We start from the raw sequence: 20,866 nt of genomic DNA on the forward strand, positions 1-20,866 counted from the left end.
ATATTTAGTGAAAATTGAATTTTTAGTGAAATATTGAATTTTTAGTGAAAAATAAAATTTTTAGTGAAAATTGAATTTTTATTGAAAAATTGAATTTTTATTGAAAAATTTAAATTTTAGTGAAAAATTCAATTTTTAGTGAAAAATTTAATTTTTAGTGAAAAATTTTATTTTTTAGTGAAAAATTTTATTTTTGGTGAAAAATTTTATTTTTGGTGAAAAATTTTATTTTTAGTGAAAATTTTACTTTTTAGTGAAAATTTTAATTTTTACTTTTTAGTGAAAATTACTATCTTAGAAAAAAATGGAATTTTAGAAAAATAAAATGATTTTGGGAAAAAATAATTATTACAATTATTGTTTCTTTTTAAATGAATAAACAGGAAAATATCGTGGACCCACAAAAGTATATTATAAATTGTGAGTCCGTTCAAGATGATCTATGTCCGTCTGTTTAAATTAATAAAAGCCACAAACGGAGCAGCTAGAAGGCTGAATTTTATGTTGATGCAATTTCTTTGGTTCTGAAAATGGGCAATATCGATCCACGATTTCACCTAGCAACCATACAAACGTCCTTGCCAAATAATATGCAAATACACATGCATACATTAATAATGCGACAACAATATCAAAGGGATACTCTTAATAATTATGAAGATCGATTCAAAATTGACTGAACTTACAATAAGGAATGTTTTCGAAAATCAGTCTGTTGTTAATCAAATTTTCATATAGTATTAAAAGTAATCACTCTATAACATTCTGCAGAGTTTGGTCCATAATAGATTAAGTCATTAGTGGAATGTACCGTTCCGAAATTCAGCAAGGTTATCAAGAATCGTTAATTTATGGTGATAACAGTCGATATAGATAAGCATCATTGCAATATTAATTACTTTTCCAAACATTTATTTATTTGTCCATTACAATACAATTACAAACTATATTCTAACCTAATTTACTGAGCAGAGTAACGATTACCATACGCCTGTTGTAGTGAAGCAGACTAGAGTCTCTGGTAGGAATCGAACACACGACCCCCTGACTGATAAGCTGGCATTAACAACTACAAACTAGTCTACCGGGGCTTACATTCATTTTATTGCATTATAATATCACTTATTTTAAGATTTTTATAATATAAGATTCGGCTTATCCGAATACAACACTTGTTTATTTTAATTAGGTTTGACGCATTTATTTTTGATACCGGTATTAGTTTAATACCGATAATGATATAATTTAAATATTGTTACCGAAAGCCTATTTTTAAACGTAGTCATTAAAAAATCAACCATAAACCCTCCACCAGTGATTTTCCAGGTAAATAACTCTGATGAGGTGCTACAATGAACGTATAGAATATAAATTTACCCCCTTATTCACAAACAACATTTTTATTTTATAAACGGTTTATAATTAGATTTGGAAATTTTGTTTTATAAACCTTTTATAAAATAAAAATGTTGTTTGTGAATATGGGGGTATTTAATTAAACAACCTATTGAGGGATGTATCAATTATGGACCAACAAAATTTCATAAAGAAATTTATCTCTTATTTGAAAACTAAACAAAATATTACCAAATCGTAAATTAGCCCATAAACCCAACATTTTAAGCTTCAAGCGCCAATTACAAATTATAATTATTTCGCTGATAATAAAACAATTTAAGGATATTAACAACACATAATTACAACTAACCTTATTTTAAGCACACATACACACAAATTAATCTCAAACTGTAAGTCAACTTCACAAAGCATTAACATAATCCTTTATAAATTGTATGAAATACGGAAATTAACAACTTAACATATTTATTTCCGCTTACATTCATAGTCATGACACAAACCTACACACTGTAAAAATTTTCACATTCACAAACCTGTAACTTTCAACAAATATTATACAGCAATTGTCCTGTTTAAACTAAAAAACAGGGTTGAAATAAACATCCTCGAAACACTTAAATGTGAGTCAGCCTGTATTATCCTGTGATGGTTGATTTTCTTACAAGAAGGAGTAATACTCTGGCGGTGTGTAGTTAAACAACACAGGCTAAAGTATAACTTTCATTTAAAAGTTCTACCTACTTTTAAGTATAAAAATATAAAGTTGGAAAAAGTTTTTTTAAGGTTGTTGCAAATGCTTTAGTACTGCAAAAGCTTTAGGATAAAATAATTTCATTTTTTTAAATGTCCTTAATAATTTATAATTTAACGAATGTGTTCACGATTTTGATTAGTTAATAATGTAACGTAAAGGATTTCATATATTATGCAATTCATAAACCTATTATAAATACTTATTATAAAAAATGTACATTACACAAGATGGGGCGACAGTTGTGAGTTTGTAATGTTCATAATTAATGTTCTCATAGAAACCCACTGTTGTTTTTAATATATATGTGTATATTACCTAGCTGGAGCCTCTAACTTAAAAATTAATATCTTAACAAGTAAGACAGTGTACTCATTCTTGGCCAACTATGTGATACCTAGAGTCAAATATGAACTGATTCTCATAATTTGGTTGTGGAATTTATGTTTATATTATTAGTATTAAAAGTAAATACCAGGCTTAGGAGGTAATGATTACATTTTTAATTACAATTACATTTAAGTTTTTTAAATGTAATTTATATTTTGATAATTGCAATTACTTGTAATTGAGAATTTTCCCCCTATAATTACATGAATTTTATAATTAGTAATACATACATGCTTACAATTACATGTAATTGTAATTGGTAAACTTCAATTACAAATAATTGTAATTTGTGATTGGTCGAATAGACACTACAAGTAACTGTTATTGGCAAAACTTCAACTACAATTACAAATAATTGTAATTGGTTATTGTTCAATTACACATTACAAGTAATTGTAATTGACCATGATAACCAGCAATAGTGCGAGTGCTACAATTCATTGAAGGAAAATTTGGGAAAATGAAGTTGTCAGTGTCTTAAACATTTATACAAATAGTTTCACTATATTTGGGAAAATGGGCTGACTAGCAATAACAGAAGCGACACATTTCAGGCATAACCGAGTATATGGGGACTTCAGAATTCATAACACCAAGATGTCACTTTCCCAGCAACTTCTTCAAGCCTTACTTAATTCGATATCAACATAATAACTTTTCGATGACTACTACATACCGTCTGCATTACTTTTAAGTACTCTAATAATAACTAATATGTAATCATTTAAGAGAGTACTTATTTAGTTTAGTTTTGATGTATAATAAAGTTACGATAGCGGACCTATAATAACGAGATTCAGATTCGTATTTTGTGTCAGCAACGTAAAACAAACAACTTTTTTATTCCACGTTTGTAATGACGTATTTAAGTACTTATTCGTAAAAGAGCGTGATAAGTACTTGCCTCCCTATAATGAACTAAAATGCCAATTAATAAGTAATGAAAAGTAGTTTAAATAATTGAAGCTTTGATTATTGATTTTAAGATTTGACTGAAGTGACTAGGTATGTAGTTTGTATCAGAAATTATTTTAATATTCAGAAACTGAAACTATTTTTGCTGCTTTCAGCAGATATATACATTGGGTATATATCTATATTATTTATACAGATGATTCTAAAATGAACTGTGGTGTTGGTTCTGGTGTCTTCTGTGAAGAGCTGGTATAAGTATACCTCACCCAACAACTGTAGTGTCAAGAGGCAATTCTTTCATTAAATTCTTATACTACCACTTCCCTATAAGTAAGATAATGCAAGAAAGATCTGTCAAGGGTGGGTCGTCTGTCTGACATTACCCCTGTTTGGGCCCCTGCGCATAGGTACTATTATGGAAATGAACAGGCAGATGAGCTTGCCAGATCGGGATCTGATCTTGATATCTCCAACGTCGTTCCAATAACAACCCTGTTAGGTTTTATCAGGAATAGTATCCTCCGATTCTATCATCAAAAGGCTGAAAAAAGGTAGAATAACCTAGACACAAGTAAAGGGGCCAAGATTTTGTGGCCCTTCTTCAATGAGAAATGCACAAAACTCCTTATAAACCGAAGTAGACGGGATATATCGAGATTGATAGCAGTAATAACAGGATGCTAGGTGCTATGCAGATATGCAAGTCGGCTACCCTTCAATGAACACTGTCGCAGTTGCAAAGACAGGGAAAAGGAAGAAACGATCTTCCATCTTCTCTACGAATGCCCTGCTTTAGCCTTTAAAAGAAACCGTTTTCTTGGCAGTTACTTCATATCTAACCATGGTGAGATATCTGAATCTATGCTTAATGATATCCTGAGATTTCTCACTGCAACAGGCTGGATATAATACTATACAATACTACATCTGACGAGTAGAGTGGTGCAGTCAAAACGGAGTCTCTTTGACTCTACTTGACTGTTTTTATATCTATATAAAAAATTTACAATATCGAATAATATTTTTACGTGAGGAGAAAGCCCGATTCACAGGCAATCGATTTGCATACAGTCCTCGAAAAAAACACACTTAAATGACATGTAAGAAACAAAAATGAAAATCTTAAAAGAATTCACGATAGAATGGAATTTTAGATAGCATTTTGAAAACTTAAGCAATGTTTAAAAAGAAAAAACAAATATCTCTTTAATAGCTAAACAATTACACCTGAAAAACTTTTTATCAATTTTTGCACGCTCTATTAGCAAAACATAACAGAAACCATTAAACACGCACATAATATTTTAAAAGAACAAATTTTTGTTCGCATTTAATTTCATTTGCTTACTATTCTAATAGATTAAATTGACAAAAATAAAGATAAGATGAATTTAACTCACCCCGGAATTGCAGTTGCCAGCTGAAACAGAGAAAACAAAATATGTATAAAAATAAAAAATGATTAGTAACGTGAATATATAATAACTTCGATTTGTGAGAAACGGTGTGTGTACAGATGTGTGTACATAAAATTTGCATATTTTAAAATAAAAAAATCTCACACACTTTTTTCTTTACACGCATACACTAGAAATCTCTAACTATATGTAAGTATGTGACTTATAATCAAAAATTTACAAACATACACATACATTTATTGATTAGAAAGAAAATAAAAAAATGAATATTATTATCTGGCATTTGTTGTAACTAAGCAGACATGCAAAACACCCCCACCTACGACGATATTAAATCTACTTCAAATGATATTGAATGATAAGAATGAAAAATTCAAATAAAATTACAAATTTTCTCTTGTTGTTGTTGAATGTGTGTTAGTATCTAAAGATATTATTTGTACTCGTATGCAAAATTCATGAAAATAAATACATTCAATGAGATGCGTAAAGTATTACAAGAAATTGTATCTACTTGCTACAGCACACTACTTCTACTACTACTACTACTGCTGCTTTGTTTGTTACAAAATTCTCTAATGTTGTGTAAACTTACAACCCTCCACACAAACAATATATACACACATACAAACATATAAAACATGAAATCAAGAACAAAAATAAAATAAACTAGAAAATATTACATACACACGTAAAGTGTACAGCATCAGCTGCTACCTTGACAACTGTTAGTATTAGTAGTAATCAATGAATGAACGAACGAATAACTGAATGAATGAGTTTATATTGTAAAGTAAGATTTAGCTTATCGTCATCCTACAACAAACAGCAGCAGCAGCGACATTAGAAATATCGACAACAGGCGTTTTACATTGACACGTAACAACAAACGAGATGAGAAAAAAATTTAAACGCGAATTTTTATTTTTATAGATTTTTCATGCACGCATATCGATATGGCCACATTAAAATTTAACAACCTGCCTCATGCCACCCCAACCTCTAGTAGTAAGGCTTAACGAAAAGTTGTTTAAATGTTTTACAATATCAAGAAAATTTTAAAAATTTTTATAATTTCTATTTAAAAAATTCACTATTTACACAGAAATTTCCATAACTTTTCTTTGTCAAAAAAATTTCGAAAACATTTTTTAAAACGTCTCTTTTAACAGATTTTCTTTTTAAAGAAAATTTTCTTGCAAAATTTTCTTTTTCGCAAAATTTTTTAAGAGAAAATTCTCAAAATTTTTTTTTCATCTTCGAAGAAAATTTTCAAAATTTTTATAAAAGTTTTCGGCAAATTTCCGTTTTTATTTTCGAAATTTTCGAAAATTTCTCTTCCTTATGGAAAATTAAAAAAAATGTCTATTTCTTATAGAAAATTTTGTCTTTTGCTTAAAAATATCTTTTTTATAGAAAAATTTTAAAATATTTATCATTTTGCAGAAAATGTTAAATAAGTTTTTATACCCACCATCAAAAAAAACGGGGGTATATTGATTTTGTCATTCCGTTTGTAACACATCGAAATATTGGTTTAGTATATATATTATGGGTCCTTATTAAATTCTATGACGATCTAGCCATGAAAGCACAATAGAGTCCAAACGGAAAGAGCTAGGGAGCTGAAATTTTGCACAATATTCTCTATTGCTGCAGTTTGTTTGGAGTTGAAAATGGGCAATATCGACCTATGTTTTCAGCCTAGCCACCATACAAGTGCCCACCTCGGAATAGAATTTAAGCAGACATAACTGTTACAAAAGAACAAATATAGCGACGAAATTCGACATAAATAAGTTCTATATGACAGAAAATATCTCTACCAAATTTTATAATGATCGGTCCATAATTGGCCCTACCCCCCATATAAGGTCTCCTTCAGAAAATGACTTTAACGCTCATTATTGGCTTAAAAATATGAATAAAGAAACGAAATTCGTCATAAATAGGTTTCATATGACCCAAAATCTTTCTACCAAATTTTAAGAGGATCGGTCCATAACTGACCCTACTCCCCATATAAGGTCCCCTTCCGAAAATAACTTCAACGCTTATTGCTGATTTCAAAATACAAGTATAGCGATAAAATTCGACATATATGTATAAGTTTCATATGACCCAAAATCTCTCTAATAATTTTATGAGGATCGGTCCATAATTGCGCCTGCCGCCCATATAAGGTCTCCTTCAGAAAATTACTTTATCGCTCAATACTGGCTTATAAATACGAATATACCGATTAAATTCGACACAAATAAGTTCCTCACGAGACAAAAATTTTCTACTAGTATAATGAGGATCGGTCCAAAATTACCCCTTCCCCCCATTTAAGGTACACATTACTTTAACGCTCAGTACCGGAAAAAAAATACGGGAAAAATACGAGCGAAGAATTTCGACATAAGCAAGATGTATTTAAACCAGAATCGGTCCACCAAATTTTATGAGTATCGTTCATAATTGATCCTACCCCCATAGAAGGTCAACTTCAGAAAATGACTATACTCACTATGACATGGGAACTTTTCAAAAAGTTCTCATTTCAGGATATTTTATACTTTTATTGGACTATTCTCGAAATTCTCTGTAAAAGAAACATTTCAGATCGCCCTCGTACTTCAACCTGAGTACAGTGTCATATTAATACTAGAAAGGAATAGGAAGTTTAACGCTCTGCTACTACGTTAAGGAAATAAGAACATTCGCACGGACTCCTATGCCACCAACTATTTATATTCTGCATGTATTTATTGTAGTAGTTGGTTTTTTATTTTTACTTTCGCTGTTGTGTTCGCACAGGCTTTCCACTGGGGGCTCGTATTATTCTAAACAAAAGAATAAAAAGTTATGTCGCTCTAAACAACACATGAGACCAACATCATTTTGAGTGTAGAAATGTGTACAGGATGTAAAGTAGGTTTATTTCTACTCGTAAGTGTGTGAGTGTGTGTATTTGTGCATAATAAACTTGCATGTAGAGAATACCCAATAGGGAATTTTAGAGTTGATGTCAGCTAGCTAAAAATAGTAACGAAAAAGAGCTTAAATCAGAATAAACGTAAAATGAAATGAATAATGAGTATGGATATTAATCAGCAAACAGGGAATGTAGAGGGAATTTTTCGAAGATTTCTGTTAAAAAGAGGGATTTTTGTTAAACAGAGGCTTTTTAAGAAATACTCGTTAACGTATTATTAAAACATTTTTGATAAAATCAGAATTTGTTGAATATTCTCAAAAATACAAAAATTTTGCTACAAATATTTGATTTTGATTTTTCAAAAAATTTTAATAAAAAGATGATTTTTAAAAAATTTTCTAAAAAAGATAATTTTTAAATAAATTTCTATAAAAAGATAATTTTTCAAAAATTTTCTATAAAAAAATTATTTTTAAAAATTTTCTATAAAAAAATAATTTTTCAAAAATGTTCTATAAAAAGATAATTTTTCAAAAATGTTCTATAAAAAGATAATTTTTCAAAAATTTTCTATAAAAAGATAATTTTGCAAAAATGTTCTATAAAAAGATAATTTTTTTATAAAAAGATAATTTTTCAAAAATTTTCTATAAAAAGAGAATTTTTCAAAAATTTTCTATAAAAAGAGAATTTTTCAAAAATTTGCTATAAAAAGAGAATTTTTAAAAAATTTGCTATAAAAAGAGAATTTTTCTAAAATTTTCTATAAAAAGAGAATTTTTCAAAAATTTTCTATATAAAGATAATTTTTCAAAAATTTTCTATAAAAAGAGAATATTTTGAAAATTTTCTGTAAAAAGATAAATTTTCAAAAATTTTTTATAAAAAGAGAATATTTTGAAAATTTTTTATAAAAAGTTTAATTTTCAAAAATTTTCTATAAAAAGAGAATATTTTGAAGAATTTTCTACAACTTTTCTCGAAAAACTTCTATAAAAGGAGAAAATGTATATTTCCTGTTGGGTACTTATAATTTGTTCTACATCTAAGGGGTAAGAGTATTGGTAAGTTTTAGCTGTAATAGTTAAACCTTGATGAAATCATTAAACATTCTTTTCGATTTGTGTTACATAAAAATACAAATGTATGCAGCAGTTGTATTTGTGGCAGCAATAGCAATAGCAGCGGTAGTTATAACCCATGTTTACGCAATTTCATTTATGCCAAAACGACATTTTAATGCCTTTTTTAGTCTTTTTATTTCGCAACCGTAAAGGGCTTTAGTGTAGCAAATTTTTATTTGAAGTATTTTTTGCTCTTCTTATTTTTATTTTTATACCAGGCGAAATACTTACATAACAACTACAGCAACAAAAAACATAGAATTTCGGATAGTAATCGTACTTAAAAATACATTGTTGTATAGTAGTACACAAGTATCGTAAAGTATAACGATTTGGGTTTATTAGTTTTAATAGGTTTTACGACCACCATCAGAAATTTTCGCTTTTTATAAACATCCATAATAATTGTTAGAGTGGTACGTGTAGGATTTTCGATTTTTTAAATTATTGCCAGAAATATATTAAAAAGTTATCTATAGCATATTAAATACAATAAATTCTTACTTTCTTTTATTTGGAGAAATAAAAATCGAATTGAAAATTATGTATAAATTTAAACCAACCAGCACATGCTTTCACTTTCGCATTTATGTTCCCCACGGTAGATGCAGCAGGCTCTCTTTCACTTTCGTCTTGAGCTATAGACATTAGTGGTAACGTAAAAGTGTAAGTCATATTTACAACATACACAATTGCAACCAGAACATGTTTATAAGTGCTGCTGCTGCTGCTTCTTCTGTCTACCTTTACCCTCTTACAATCAAATTCATATTTATATATAGACATTGCTACGTTCATACGTATCTGAAGCATTAAGACAAAAAATGCACTATTTATCAACCCTTAAGGCTGCAAGTCTAACCCTTTTTTGTTGTTGTTTTTTTTTCTTCCTTTTTATATTGAAAACCTTGTGCCAGCAGACATGTCTACTTTATATTTGTTCACGTATATTTTCAAAATCATAGACCATACTATGCTACACTTCTGCTTTTGTGAAGTGCATCTTAAGATCTGAGTTTTTTTTTCCTGTGCTAGAGTTTTTTTTGTGTTGTGCTACCCCCTCTTACAACTTACTTGGATTTTTATGTTATAATTGTTGTTTGTAACCCATTCGTGCTTATAGCAGTTTGCTTTCTTGTTGTTTTTTTTTTTTATTTCTTCAAGTAGCCTCAGTTGCAGTTTTCCCTACTTTCGCTGAATAATTTTTTTCTTATAAATTGAGGAAAAAATGTGAAAGAAATGTGTTCTCGTTTGTGTGGTAGGTTTCAACAATGATGACGACTACTTCAACATCATTTTTTTCGTTACATTTTTTTTTTTCGAAAACAAAACAGTTTTCCACAAGGTCCTTGTTGAGGCACGATATCTTTTTGCACCGTCTGCGGAGTTGAGAAAAGATACGAGAGTTGTTTTGCAATTGTAAATAATATTAATGACAGATGAAGACAAAAGCATTTAAAAAACGAAGTCAGATATTTATTGCAGCAGACTTGATATAGATCTAAGATTATAATTGTTTTTTCGATTGTAGTTGTCTTGTCTAGTCCATGTACATATTCATCACCGTATGAATGGTCTACACTCTTTGGATCCTTTAAATAGAATCATAGAATGTTGATAAATACACTCTCTTTAATCCAGATAAATGATCAGTCGTTCATTTATCCCACATAACCGATCATATTCAATGAAATAAAAACAGGAAAAATGTTCAAGCTTTAGGACCTTAATATACCATGAAAATTTCATCAGATATCCCTTCAACGGAAACCAAATAATTCACCTCAAAAAATCAAGTGCTCGGATCTAAATTAACAATGGTTTTGATTGATCACGGTCACTGAAAGAAATAGTTTAGCACTCCTTAAAGTTACATCGAGATATCGTTTTATGCTGGTTTGCTGGAGGCCTAAAAGATTGATTATATAACGACGAAAGGTACAACATCTAAATCGCATAAAAGGAGAAAGATAATGGCAGCTCTGGAACCTTAAATTACGACGACATAATCTGCTACGCAACCCTTCAAAAGGCAATGAATGATTATCCCATAATGGATTTTGAGCCAGACAAAGGAGGTCCAATGTGGTTAGAGAATGATCAATTATTTGGTTCAAATTAAAAGAACTCAATACGGATCGTTTATACACTAATTGGAATAGTTCAGTAGGACACTTTAATTCCGGTGAGATGCATCTAGATTATATGATGATCAAATTATTCTTTATAAGTGAAACTTTAAACTGCTTTCAACTAAGAAAATTTTAATGAGAGCATGTTATTATTACCTAGGTCCACAAAATTGAATGTTAAAGTCTACGACACATTCGAATGGTTATTTAACGATAATCAAACGAACAATAAAGCAGGTTTACTTTCGCTATAATTAAATCGGTATTACGCAAATTTGAGAACGGATGGTCTTGAAGAAGGTTGATGTTGACATAAAATATCTCAATTTACTAAATCATGCCTCGTATTTTAACAATTCTACAAATAAGAACGACCCCAACCTTGCTTTTAACAATTGTCTTAAAAGTTATGCTACAAACATCATATTTACACCTCTCGAACGTCCTTCAGCCCACAAAAGACCCCAATTTAATATATAGACTACTACTACTACTTGCAAAACAAACATATTCATACGTACATATAAACATACTGACTTTACTTAAAGTCTCGTCTTTTGTACTCACTGACACAAACACAATGCTCACATAAAAATATGCACCTTTATATTTACAGGAACAAAAAATATACATACATACAGATATATTTGTATGCATAGACTTTTGCCTAGTAGTGCAAGTGCACTTTTTTTATAGAACCCCCACACCAGACGTGACAACAAAAACACAGAGTAGAAAAAAAATTGTAAAGAATAAAAAAAAACAATCTTTAATAATATGAGACGACTACTCTACGTATGATGATGATGTTGATGACGACAATCATTAACATTTCACTTTCTTTGCCGTGTGTTATTTGTTTAAAGCAACAAAAACAATAATAATAACAAGAACAACAATAACATATATAATAGAGTACAACAACAACCGAAAATCCTTGCAGTTTGTGGTGAATGTCCCGAACTAGTGATTTTCCTTATCCTTTAAGGATTAGACCTCTTTACAGAGTTTATGGACCTTAAACATAGAATTATTACAATTTACTTCCATTACAAATGAACAATTGTCGCTTGCAATGAGTACTTCTAGTGAGTTAATTACTACTTTCTAAGTTACAGCAGAGAGAGAGAGAGGTTTAAAAAGTCTTATAATTACTAGTGGACTATAAATAGGCATTCGTGATCTTCTCTGAATTACAAAGAGAAAACAATCTGTATAAAAATACAGCTTGATATATTATAGTTAAACCTGCCGGGCTATGTATTAAAATATAATTTATGTATGTATGTATATTCGTTTGGTTTTGCACAATTGTTTTTTGAATCGTATCATTGTTTTATCCCCTAATGAATCTGTGCTGCATATGAATGTCGTTATAAATTTGTATGTTTAATTTTCTAAATATCTTCAACTGTTTAACACGTAAAACTTACACATATACACAGATTTGAAGTGCATCATTATATTATTGGGTTGGCAAGAAATTAGATTCGTTTTTAAACTTATAACAAAAAAATTTCGAACAGGTTACCATATATGATTTGGATAAAACATTCTTACCCACATTACACACATTCTTTGTATAAATATGAAGTTTAAATTTCTTAAAAATTTCAAAATCTGGTATGGACAGAGTTTTCCCTGAACATATCTGGACAAGGAAGGAAAATTCAATGGTATCACTTGTAAAGGATGCCTTTCATCCATCACCATTGAACCCAAGACACTTTCCATTCATCCGACACACTCACTCTAGGTTTACGTGTGTGGGAAGACCCGTATACCCATATATTCATCGTGCATTTAACAGCAACTCATTTACAATGCTTAGTTCCACAGTCATTCCTCTGTGGGGAATCTGTTGACTTTGGCAACAGCACCGAACTTATCCCGAATTATAGGTTTCATCGTGCGTCAGTCCTTTAACCGACATTCTCTTCCCGCGAAGCCAAAGATGCCTCAACCAACTGATTAGCCAATACAAGTTCTGCGGGAAACTGGCCACCCGTAGTACCAGATTATGTGGTTCTCTGGTTCGATCCCATGTCAAATCATTCCAAAGAAATTCTGAGAATGCATTTGATCAACACCAATTTATAGTCCAGGCAGACTAGAGGTATTGGTAGCATCACAGTTCATGTTTGATCACTCTTATCGTTGTGCTATACCCAAACATTGAAAAGTAATGAGTTAAACATTTAACAAGTAGAAAAGTATAGTCGGTCATGGCCGACCATATGATACCCTACACCATTGAGTATGTTTAAAATGTGGATTATTTTTAATAATAAATTATTTTTAATAATAAAGCATTTAAGTTGTTTATCTTAATTCCGAAATATTTTAACAATTTGTTGAAAAAGAGGGGTTATATGGAGGCAAGGGTAAATATGGGCCTTTCCTTACAAATTTTGGTACATGGCTTTCCGTTTACATTAGAGTTATGTATGCTGGATTTCATCGTGATACTAGTGTTTATAAGTGAATTATTGAGCTTCAATCATTTTCTGAAGGGGACTTTGTATGAGGGTTAAGGTCAAATAAAGTCCGTTAAATACGAAAATCTGTAGTATTATTAAGACGTATATAGAACTAAGTTTTGCCGATTTTTGAAGAGATACTATAATATTTAACATATTTATGAACTCAAAAGCCCTTTTCGGGAGGTGGGGTTGTATGGGGGCTAGGTGAAATAGGCTTCGTCGCTTCATCGAAAAACACGTATGGTCCAAATTTCATCAAAATTGCGACCTGTACCTTGCGCACTAGGTTTACATGGACGGACGGACATGACTTAATCTACTCAGAAAGTGATTCTGAGTCGATCGGTATACTTTAAGGTGGGTGTAGGACCAATATTTGTGTGCGTTAAAAACATCAGCACAAACGTATAATACACTCCCCACTATGGTGGTGTAGAGTATAAAAAAGACACTTCCTCTACCTATTCATTAGCATATTAACTGACATTGTAGCATTTACTAGACTCGCTTACAAATAAGTACTTACAAATAGGGAGCAAAAAAGCTCTTCTATGAGTGTAGAAAACAGTTTCTAGCCCAATAAACTATTAAACAGATTTTAGAATTTCGAGATAAATAAATAAATACATTGATTTTCTCATTAAAATATGTATCTAAAACTTTTTAACTCACCCACTAAATTCTTTAGTTTTCTTACTTCCTAATAGTAAATATATGTATGAGAGAGATGTAAGGTTTATAAGTGTATGTATAAGTACACATTTCTATTTAAGAATATACACATATAGCTACAAACATATGTATGTATGTATATGTGTGTATAAATGAAAATATGCAAATGCAACTAACATTAGGGTTTTGTATTTCTTAGTTACATTTTTGTTGTTGTAATAGTAATAGTATGAGAGTTAAAATGTTCCTCTATTATTTGCTTGGTATCCACTTTCAGCAGGTGTGTGTGTTTAAATCTATATAAATATGTACATATGTATAAATATACATATTTACATATCATGCATGTGTATTTTTGCATTCAGGCTTTTCTTTGCTTTTGTGCAAATTCAAGTGCATGTCGCCGTCGTGTTAAGTGCTTTGTTGGGGTGTTTATTTTTTTCTACTTTTATATATATTTTTTGTAATACTTTACGTTGCCGTGCTGTGTGTGTTCAATTTAACTTGACACAGGGTATTCAATAACAAGTAGTACGGGGAATTCCCTTACAGGACATACATATAGATTTTGTTCTTTATTTATTTTTTTTTTTTTTTTTTTTGTTACTGCATTTATTCATACAGATTTGTTTCTTGTTTTGTGTTTTATTAAGGATGTTGTATTTATTGCTTGTTAGTTGGTGGTTGATTCTTTGATGTGATTGAAAAGGAGTTTCACTTTACGAAATGTGTTTTATAAATAAAAAACGAGTGTTGTTTGTATGCATATATTGGTATATGAAAGAATAGTTTTAAGGAATAATGCTTACAGACATGATAAATACATTTAAATACATATTGGATAAATCTAATTTTCAGAAAGCGGATTAGATCTTAATGGAAAATTTAAATATTTAAAACATTTGTTCTAATTATCATTCTACTTTTACTACAACATTAGGTGAACATTTCACTTTAAACTATCTCAGCTAAAGACGTATTAAATACACAATGATTTCTGGTGACGTCTCTTTAGTATGACTCAAAGGATCCATGGTTATGGGGGAGTTCAATGAGACTTTCTTTATAATTGAAAAATATCAGTTGAAAGATAGTAGGTAATACAGCGTTTTATAAAAAAATGTAATAACGGAAATTTTATAATAAAATCTAAAATTAATCTATAAAAACTTCACCAATTTACTAAAAGATACGTAAATTTATATGAAATTTACTATTACCTTTTTAAATTCAATTTATAAATTAATTATTCCAGATACAATTGTGAACACATAGCAAGAAAAAACTAAATTCGGTGAACAACAGATCCATTCACTATATAAAAGAAATTATTATATGCAAAAAGCTTAAACTCATACGTAGAATGAAAATATAAAATTAATGACAAGTCATGACGATAGACAGCAGAGTTATAATTTCCCTTTCAAAGAATCAGGAAATTTCCATTAAAACTTGCCCTCCCTCTAACCACGATTTCACAAAATTTAAATAATTTTAAAATTTATTTTAAGCTCATAACATTAGACAAAACAAATAAAGTTTCAAAAAAATGTAACACCAAAAAAAAACCAACACGGGCAACCTGAAATCCCTTTAGAAAAAAGTAATAATAAAAAACAACAACAATTACTCTTGGTTTAATGGGTTCATATGTTATGGTCAGAGGAAGGAAGACAAAAAAGGAAAAGGTTTTCCTCTTTTTTATCGATCCTACTCATTTACCTAAATTTCTATTTATTACAAATACAAGCAAACGCGTAAAAAAAACAAGTACACGAAAGGATATAGTGCGCTAACATATCCCCACAACTATTAAATATAATAATATGTATGTAAGTGTACATGTAAGGATATGTGTGTGTGTGTTGACGACACGTTAAACCCAAACAACGCACAAATTTATCTGACATTTTATACAGCGGCAGCAGCAACAATAACAAAAATAAAACGCGATGACCATCTAAACATGATGACCATAAGCACACAAATATCTAATAAACAAAACAAAAAAAACACCGGGAATGTACAGCCTCATATAATTTGTAATGAGAACAACTACGAACAAATACAATTGATAAAGTAATATCGATCAAGCCCGACCATATTGTACTCTACACTATGATAATATTTAAACGGATTTTTTTAATGGAAAGAGGGTTAGAATTGAACTAGATGAACTAGAACTGAACTAGAACTGAACTAGAACTGAACTAGAACTGAACTAGAACTGAACTAGAACTGAACTAGAACTGAACTAGAACTGAACTAGAACTGAACTAGAACTGAACTAGAACTGAACTAGAACTGAACTAGAACTGAACTAGAACTGAACTAGAACTGAACTAGAACTGAACTAGAACTGAACTAGAACTGAACTAGAACTGAACTAGAACTGAACTAGAACTGAACTAGAACTGAACTAGAACTGAACTAGAACTGAACTAGAACTGAACTAGAACTGAACTAGAACTGAACTAGAACTGAACTAGAACTGAACTAGAACTGAACTAGAACTGAACTAGAACTGAACTAGAACTGAACTAGAACTGAACTAGAACTGAACTAGAACTGAACTAGAACTGAACTAGAACTGAACTAGAACTGAACTAGAACTGAACTAGAACTGAACTAGAACTGAACTAGAACTGAACTAGAACTGAACTAGAACTGAACTAGAACTGAACTAGAACTGAACTAGAACTGAACTAGAACTGAACTAGAACTGACTACTGAACTAGAACTGAACTAGAACTGAACTAGAACTGAACTAGAACTGAACTAGAACTGAACTAGAACTGAACTAGAACTGAACTAGAACTGAACTAGAACTGAACTAGAACTGAACTAGAACTGAACTAGAACTGAACTAGAACCAGTCGGGAAGTACTTGGTTGGTTTAGCTGTAACAAAGTTTAGCATACATTTTTCATTGCTACCATATGACATTGATGTAGGGTGTAAAAAAACACTTTTCTACAATGTTCTTTTTTGGCAACCATCTAAAAAATGAAGCGACATTGAAAAATGAGTTTGTTACGCGTATGCTGTGTGTACATTAGTAATTGTGTAAGTATGTAAATGTATGTATGTGGAAGCTAAAGATGAATTGGACTTTTTTATTGTTATTGTAAAATCCCCAAAAGGTTATTATAAAATATACATACATAGTAACGTTACTCTCAACAAGCAAGCAGCTGACCACACATTAACTAATGTAGAGCTGTGGAAATAATATGACGCGCAACTTTCTAATTACACGTACACTTTATTTGCTGATGTTGTTGTTGGTCTTTTGCCTTTGCTTAGATATAAATACATACATTCATTTATGTAAGATACAAGATGTTATATCTAAATATGTGTATGTTGTTTACTGTTCGATGTAACAACTACCCAAAGGGACGCGAAACTTTCGTTATGTTTAGCCTAACTGACTGACCGTCAACCATCCACTAATTCTTTATTTTATTCATTCATATGCAAAATAACGTCAAATACACAATAAGGATTAAAAAGTACGCGTAAATAGGCGAGTAGTTGGGCTGCTGTTTTGGGGAGAGAAGTACTGAAAAAGGGTCTATTTTCCTTTTTTTCTACATACTCATACTTAAATCACATAAATGCTGTAGAACTCACTGACGAACTGACCACTATATTTGGAGGGTTATTTTATTTGAAACAGACTAGTTTATCCATGCTGGTATGAGTTTATGTTGAACAGCATCCTTTTTGCGTTCTAAATTTTTTGGGGAGCACATAGAATTTTTTGGCAGTTGTTTTTCGGTTTTGTGTTGTTACTCTGCTTATTGATTAGACAATTATGTGTGTTCACTAAGTTTTAACTATAGAAACTGTACCTTGTGTGCCTTTGATATTTGCGTTATGTAATGTCATGTGTGTAGTAATAGTATTCTCCCCCTTTTTTTAATAATTTCTGTTTTAAATCTCAGTAAGACAACTTTTAATTTAACCCTCAAATGTATAGTGTTAGTAGTGGTAAAATTTTTTGGTGTAAAAGAAAAAAAATCGAAACAAAATTGAATACCGGTTTGGTGGCTTTTTAGAAAGAAAACTGATTTAACAAGATTTAGTAGTTAAAAGTTTTATTAATAAAAACTTTAATGCAGCATTGAGACTCTTAATAATTTTGGCAAATCAGCTCAAAATCATTTATATGATCATTAAATATTCAGATGGGTAACAGATAGAGGGATACTTATTGTGTAAGCAAGATTGTAAGCTTTAGTATTCTGTTAACGAAAGTCCATAATCGTTGAAAATTTGTATGACCTTTAGCTATATATAAAACTACCTATTATATATAAAAGTCCTTATAAATCTCCTTGTTTCTTCTATGCACACAGTCTATTGCCCAACCCCGCTTGTCTTGCAAAACCCCCTAGTGTGTGTAAGAAACTTTCATTGAAGAAGTGAAGTGAACTGCACTGCACTTTGCACAAATTGCGACATCATTAGACAAAATAATTACCCTTACCTGTCAATATAGTGTTTCAATTGTGGCCTTAAGCATGTGCAAGTAAGAAGGCTGCATTTTTTCTATACCCCAGTCGCAAACAGTTATTTACACAATCATTCTTCTCATATATTTAGTCATATTTCTATAAAGCTTTTATTTTTTCATATTTACTCACACTGCTAAAATATTTAACATCTAGTATAACATCTAACTCGTCTAAATCATAAAAATAATGACTATATATAAAGTTTGTGTATAAACCCCCTGAGTTTTGAAAGAAACAATATTTCTGCGCTGTGACGACTGAAGGCTGCTGAGGCTCTAAAGTGCAATAAGGCGAGGAGTGTCATAGTCGTCGTCATGCTGTATCTTTTGGTTGAATTGACATAAATGTAAGTGTTTAGTCGTCGGCGTCTAGTCATTACACTCATACAATTAATGTTACACATACATATACAAGTGAAAATAGTCACAAAAAACGGAGTAATTTTTGTTTTTGCATGTAAAGGTTTATGTATAAATAAAATTTGTATAAAAAATACGTTTTTTCTTTCACCTTTTTTTTCGAACACTTACAAAAAAATATTTTTCTAAATATGAGGTACTTTTTTCTACCAGTTTTGATGATATGAGTAGGTGTTTAAAATAAATGACTATTTGAGGCGGATGTAAGTGTATTTGCGTGCGTTTGCATTGGTGTTATATAGTAGTATTGGGTATCTGCCCAATTGTAATTAAAAATATTTATATTTAGAGAGACTACTCGTACATACACTTTTATACATACGAGTAGAGTTGATAGCAAAATTACAGCAGCTACAAAAAAATGTTTGCAATTATTTGTGTTTTCATACCGAAATAACAGCGTAAAAAAGGTCTAAAAATATAAAAGTTTTTGGATCCCTTTTTTAGATACAAACATACGTACATATTCTGTTAATGTTTTACAGTGGGTTATACTTAAAGAATTTATAATTTTTGATATGTTCTAAAGTGTGAAGGCAAATCTAATCTGTTGCACTATACTAGAATTTATTGTTGTTCTATAATAGGTCCTTCATATTAGAGTCAGCAATAAAGTAGGACCTCATACTTACTAGAGCGAATTACACTTCATCCATTTCATTCTAGAGTCAAGAATGAAGTCAAACTTCATTCTTCTACAGTCAATAATTAAGTAAAATTTCACAAGAGTAAAAAATTAAGTCAAACTTTATACTTACTCTATACTAGAGTCAAAAATATAGAAGGACTTTATACTTGGGTCAGTAATGAAGACTTTGAACTTTGACTAGATCCTACAAGGAAATCAGACAAGATCTTTTATCTATACTAGAGTCAAACTTTATCCTAGCTCTATACTAGAGCCAACATACTTCATCACTCACCTCATACTTACTAGATTTACATCAAACTTCTTACTACAGATATACAGATATAGGCTAGAGCCAACGATGAAATCGGACTTAATCCATGATCTATACTAAAGTCAACACTGAAGAAGAACTTTATACTAGAGTCAACAATGAAGTCAAAATTCATACTAGAGTCAATTAACTTCATACAACAATCATCATACTTAAGTCAGAAATAAAGTCAAACTTCGTACTAGAATCAAATTAACTTCATACAAGAGCCGTCAATGAAGTCAGAATTCACACTAGACTCAACAGTGAAGTCAGACTTCATACTAGAGTCAGCAATGAAGTAACACTTCGTCCTTACCCTGTACTAAAGTCAAGCATGTAGTAGAACTTCATACTAAAGCCACTAATAAAGTCAAGCTTCATTACTGAGCCACTTATGAAATCAGATATCAACACTATTATATACTCGAATAGAATCAAAAATTATGTCAAATTTAATCCATACTATAGACTACTATGAAGTCACACTTAATACAAAAGTCAACAAAGGAAATTAAACTTCATACTAGAGCTGAAAAGGAAACCAGAATTCATCCTTGACTTGTATAAGAGCCAACCATGAAATCAGACTTAAACGTGTCAGACTGAATCATATACATAACTTATTAATTGATATTTTCTATTCCACAGTATTAATGCTTACTCACTCACTTACCTAGTCACAAGCTAAAACACTCACTTTCACAACATATTCTAAGGGTTGCAGGAAATATTATGAACGTTTGTAAGTATGTACTTTTTTCACTTTTCTGTTTTTTATTTTGTTGTTTTTGTAGTTAACCATTGGCATTATAA

The sequence above is a fragment of the Lucilia sericata genome, unplaced genomic scaffold (assembly GCF_015586225.1).
Source record: "Lucilia sericata isolate MDLA Ls3-8-SP2 unplaced genomic scaffold, ASM1558622v1 Contig000036F_arrow, whole genome shotgun sequence".
NCBI classification, from domain to species: domain Eukaryota; kingdom Metazoa; phylum Arthropoda; class Insecta; order Diptera; family Calliphoridae; genus Lucilia; species Lucilia sericata.